This window comes from Phoca vitulina, unplaced genomic scaffold, assembly GCF_004348235.1.
Source record: "Phoca vitulina isolate PV1807 unplaced genomic scaffold, GSC_HSeal_1.0 scaffold74, whole genome shotgun sequence".
NCBI lineage: Eukaryota > Metazoa > Chordata > Mammalia > Carnivora > Phocidae > Phoca > Phoca vitulina.
This window is the reverse complement of record NW_022589777.1, coordinates 2,912,368-2,918,367: the sequence shown is the minus strand read 5'-3', so window position 1 is coordinate 2,918,367 and position 6,000 is coordinate 2,912,368.

Sequence of the window (6,000 nt, the reverse complement as noted above, 5' to 3'; positions counted from 1 at the left end):
CCATCCCTCCCACCCCACCCCCCACTCCAGCAACCCTCAGTTTGTTTACTTAGCCTCTTTTTATCTTGCTTTCCTCATTATAAAGTGAGGATCTCAATGCTTCAATTATTTGTCAAGCACCTGCTATGTGCCAAGAAGTGTTCTAGTCACTGAAACTATAGCAGTGAACAAAATATAAAAACTTACTTTAATGGAAATTATAGCATGGGAAGAATAGAAAATAAAGAAATACATAGTAATGTCAGATGGTGATAATTACTGAGAAGAAAATAAACCAGAGCAAGGGAGAGAAGCAGTGATGGTGGAGTGTCACTCTTTTATACAAGGTGGTTAAGGAGAGATCTCAACGATAATGTCATTTGAAAATAGAGCTGAAGGAAAAGAGGGAATGGTGTGTCTATTTTGGTGAAAGTGTTTGAGACAGAGGGAAGAGAAAATATAAAGGCCTCAAGGTGAGAGAATTCTAGTATGGCTAAAGCACAATGAATGAGTGAGGGTCAAGGGGAGATGAGGTTTGAGGGGAGTGGTGATATGGATCATAGCAGCCTTTGGAAGGTTTTGAGTAGAATAGTGATTTGACTTATATTTTAACAGGACCACACTGCTGCTGTGTTAAGAGTAGATTATATAAGGGTAAAGGTAGAAGCAAGGAAACCATTTAGAAGATGATTGGTATAATCCAGGAAAAGAAGATGACTTGGGCCATAGGAGTAGATGTGGAGATTGTGGGAAGTGTTCATATTCTGACTATACTCTATTTAACTGTTTTCTTCAATTGAGGTATAATTGACATATAACATTAGTTTCAGGTATACAACATAATATTTGATATATGTAGATATTGTGAAATGAATACCACAATAAGCCTAGTTAATATCCTAAACACACATAGTTAACATTTTTTTTTGGTCGTGATGAGAACTATGGGATTTTTTATTATAGAAAATACCAAACGTAAAGTAGAAGAGTATAATGAACCTCCATGTACATACACATCACCCACCTTCAACAACCATCAGCTCATGGTCAATCGTGTTTCTTCTATATTCCCACTCATTTTCTCCATTCTATATTATTTTGAGGCAGGGCCCATACATTATATAATTTCATCTAGAAATATTTCCATATGTATAATTAAAATATGTGTTTCAAAAACAATCACAATATCATAATCATATCTAAAAAGTTTTCTTTGAAGATTTATTTATTTTAGACAGAGTGGAGTGAGCAAGCAAGCATGGGGGGAGAGGAGGGGCAGAGGGAGAAAGAATCCAAGCAGACTCAGAGCTCAGTGTGGAGCCCATCTCAGGGCTCGACCTCACGACCCTGAGATAATGACCTGAGCTGAAACCAAGAGTCAGAGGCTGAACCGACTGTGCCACCCAGGCACCCCAATATCTAATAAATTTTAAATAGTTTTTAAAAATACTTAAACATGGATTCTGTATGTACTTGAAAGATCGAGCCTACAGGTCTCGCTCAAGGTTTAAATGTAAAGAAAGAAGAGTCAAGCATGACTGCAAAGTTTTTGGCTTAAGCTGCTGGGAGTGTTTCCTTGACATTTGCTCACATGAAAAACACTGCAGGAGGAGCAGTTTTGGTGGGTAGGATGAACCAGGAGTTTGGTTCAGGATGTGTTAAGTTTGAGATGTCTATTAGATATCCAAATAAGAGATATTAAGTTGGTAGTTGTAGATATGTGCCTGAAATCTGGGGAGACATTAGGCTGGAGATAGAAATTTGGGAGTCAGTAATACGGAGATAGTATTGAAAGCCTTAAACTGACATCATCAAAGAAGTTAGTGTAAGTGAGGAGACCTGAGGACTGAACCCTGGGACACTCCAACATTTAGTTAGGGATAGGAAAGAACCAAGAACCAGCAAGGGCGACAGAATGTATGACCAGTGAAATAGGGAGAAGAGCAGTGTTCTGAAAATATTCCAAGGAGCTGTGGTCAACTGTGTCAAATGCTGCTGATCCGTTGAGAAAGATGAAGAGTAGGAGATGACCATGGATTTAGTAACATGAAATTCATTGGTGACACTATTATTTTAGTGGAGTGATGGGGATGAAAGAATGCCTTGCATGAGTTCAGGAGAGAAAGAAGAGAGGAAAAGGACAGTGACTATGGAATAAACTCTTTTAAGGAGTTTTTGCTGAATAAGGGGTGTTGAGGAATGTGAGGCAAAAAAAGTTTTGTTTTTAAAGCAGGATATATTAGTGCTGATGAGAATGATGATGGAATGATTCATGATATAGGAGAGAAAGACAGTATCTGGAGAGGTGTCCCTGAGTGCACAAGGGGAAGAATTAACTTTGAGTCATCACAAGACACTTCATATGAACAAGCAGGAAGGAATGCAGGATCTCTGAGCACCTAGGTTATAAGAGTGAGACAGTGAGAATGTGAGATAATATACATGAGTACCTAACACATAGGAGGCATACAAATGTTAGTTCTCCTCACTTGGGGCTTTTTTTTTTTTTTTTTAAATATTTTATTTATTTGACAGAGAGAGAGAGTGTGTACAAGCAGGAGGAGCAGCAGAGGGAGAGGGAGAAGCAGACTCTCGGCTAAGCAGGGAGCCCGATGCGGGGCTTGATCCCAGGACTCTGGGATCATGACCTGAGCTGAAGGCAGACGCTTAACGGACTGAGCCACCCAGGCGCCTCTGGGGGGCCTTTTTTTTTTTTTTTAAGAGTTAATGCTAACAACCTAGAGCCACAGATAGCTGTTTTTACTAATTAATGGGTCATGGAGAACAGAATTAGGTAGCTTTAAAAAATTATGAAAGGCAAAATGTAGGTGTAATACTGATACATGTGGCATATTGGTTAGGATTACTTGGCTATATACAATTAAAAAAAGAAAGAAAAAACAAGACAGGGTTTCTTTTTCTCATGTGAAATAAGTCTAGAGCTTGGCAGCCTGGGGCTAGTACTGTGGTTTCATGGTGTTGTCAGTGGGGTTTCTCTCAACTCTGGCCTCTATAATTTCAAGACAATGTATTGTCCAAGATGGCTGCTAGAGCCCTAGCCATCATGTCCCTGTCCCAGCAATGGGAAGGAAGGAGGAAGAAGGGCTTGATCCCTTCATTCCATGGAGACTTCTTGGAAGTACCATGCAACACTTCTATTTATAGCTCTCTGGCCAGAACTTGGCCTGCAAGGAAGGCCAAGAAACAGTCTTTCAACAGAGTATATTGCTCCCTTAGTAAAATAGGGGTTTTATTACAAAGGAGGAAGCAGAGAACTGATATCAGGGTAGACATTAGCACTTGTGGGAAGAGCATGGTTTTAGGTGATTCCTGTTTGAACTCTAGCTCTACCATATACTGATTATGACCTTGAACAAGTTACTTTATCCCTGTGCCTCAGTTTTCTCTTCTCTAAAACTGAGCCAATACCACCTACTATATGCTATTCTGAGGATTAAATGAATAATACAAGTAATGTGCCATAGTGTTTGGCATAATAATAGGCACATAATAAGTGATACTACCATGAAATAAAAAAATTAGTCAACTAGCAGGCCTCTAAGAGATACGGTCTTAGTCTTTTCAGGCCCCTTTAACAAAATACCATAGACTGAGTGGTGTATAAAAACCAAGAATTAAAGATTTCATTTTTAAGTAATTTCTTCAGCTAACATGGGGCTCGAACCCACAACCCCAAGATCAAGAGTCACATGCTCCACCAACCCAGCCAGCCAGTGCCCCAACACCAGAAATTTCTCACAGTTCTGGAGGCCAGGAAGCCCAAGATTAAGGTGCCTGTAGATTCCATGTCTGGTGAGGCCTTGTTTCCTGGTTCATAGATGGCTGTCTTTTTACTGTGGCATGACAGAAGTGAGGGAACTCTCTGTGATCTCTTTTATAAGGTTACTAATCCCATTCATGAGGTCTCTACTCTCCCGACCTCATCACTTCCCCAAAGCTCCACCTCCAAATACAATCACATTGGGGATTAGGTTTCAACATATGAACTGAATATTAGGGAGGGCACGTGTTGTGATGAGCACTGGGTGTTACACGCAACTAATGAATCGTTGAACACTATATCAAAAACTAATGGTATACTATATGCTGGCTAACTGAACATAATTAAAAAAAAGAAATAAAAATATCACATAAATTATGGGCACCTGGGTTGCTCAGTTGGTTAAGCAACTGCCTTCGGCTCAGGTCATGATCCTGGAGTCCTGGGACCAAGTCCCGCATCGGGCTCCCTGCTCGGCAGGGAGTCTGCTTCTCCCTCTGACCCTCCCCCCTCTTGTGCTCTTTCTCTCTCAAATAAATAAATAAAATCTTTAAAAATAAAAAAACAAATCACATAAATTAAAAAAAAGAAACCTAATTCAATCTATAGCAGATGCTGAAGAGTTCAGGTTGTTGGCTGCTCAGTTACAGGTTTAATGTTAGAGGAACTGCATCAACTTCAAGGAGAGTTGGAACACACTGTCAAAGGCATTTGTTGACTCCAGTTAATGGATTGAAAATGACTTATGGTCTTTGGGAAAGGATTATAAGCATTGATTAGCTTTATACTTTTATAAACTAAGGGTGCATGGTGTAATTCCTAGGGTATAAACAAAAAGAAACAGCATTTAATTTCCAAACCTAGAAGAAAAACAGGAATGATAAAAAACAAAAAACAAAACAAAACAACAACAACAAAAACCAACCAGAAAAGAAAGGAGAAGGAAAGAAACAATGAACAGGCAGGATAAATAGGAAGTATGAAAGAAGATAAACCCAAATGTATTTTGGTTACATTGCTAATGGACTAAATGTTCAGTTAGAGGACAAAGATTCTCAAACTGGACAACAATACAAAACCCAACTAAGAGTTTTATAGGAAACACATCTAAGACATAAAGATACTGGGAGATCAAAAAGAAATGGAGAATAAACAAAGCCCCAAAACCTCTTGCAAATACTAACCAAAACAAAGCTAATGTAGTATAGTAATAACAAGTGGATATTAGCACATAAAGGCGTTCATGGTGGGGCACCTGGCTGGCTGTCCATAGAGCATGCAACGGGTGATCTTGGGGTTGTGGGTTCAAGTCTCATGTTGGGTGCAGAGATTACTTAAAAAAAAAGTATTCATGGTGATGAGATGAGCTTTTCAAGATGGACTTTTCAGTCTATTGGGAAGATACAAAATTGAATTTGGTGCCTAATAATGCAATCTCAAAAAAAAAAAAACCCACTAAAATGCAAAACACATTCACAATCATAGAGGGAGATTTAAAAATACCTTCTTCGATAATTGATAGAATGGGGGAAAAATCAGTACAAATAATTTGAACATGATTAACGTATCTAGTATATACGCACAAAATACTGTGTCCAGAAACTGCAGGATACATGTTCTTCTCAAGCATACATGGAACCTTTACAAAAACTGACTATAGATGGGGCCACACAACAACTCTCAACAAATTTCAAAGGACTGAAATAATATAAAGTAATTTTTCTGACCACAGTGTAATTTAGGTAGAAGTCATTCATAAAGAGACAACTAGAAAAAAAACCTTATGCTTGAAAACTAAGAAACACATTTGTAAAAAACTCATGGGTCAAAGAAACCACAGGTAGATTATTAAACATTTTGAACTGAATGATAACAAAAATACTAATATACAAGTGTGATCTCAGGAGAAAGTCTAGATAGACAGACTTTGGATTAAACAGCCTATGGGTGGTAACCGTAGATAAGTGGATGAATTCAACCAGAGTACATGTAGAAGGGCCAATAATAGAACACTGACAGGCACCATCTTTTAAAGTGTAGGCAAATAAAAAGGCAAAGACAATAAGGGGAGATGATCAGACAATACTTCCGAGACCTGAGTATACAGGGATCCTGCCCCAGCACCCACGCTTCAGGGAGACTGGTGCTTTAGAGTGCCTTCCTCAAGATTTTCTAAGTTCTCCAGTTCCTGGGAGTAAGCAAGACACCCTGAGCCCAGATCTGGTCCCACATGGGATCTG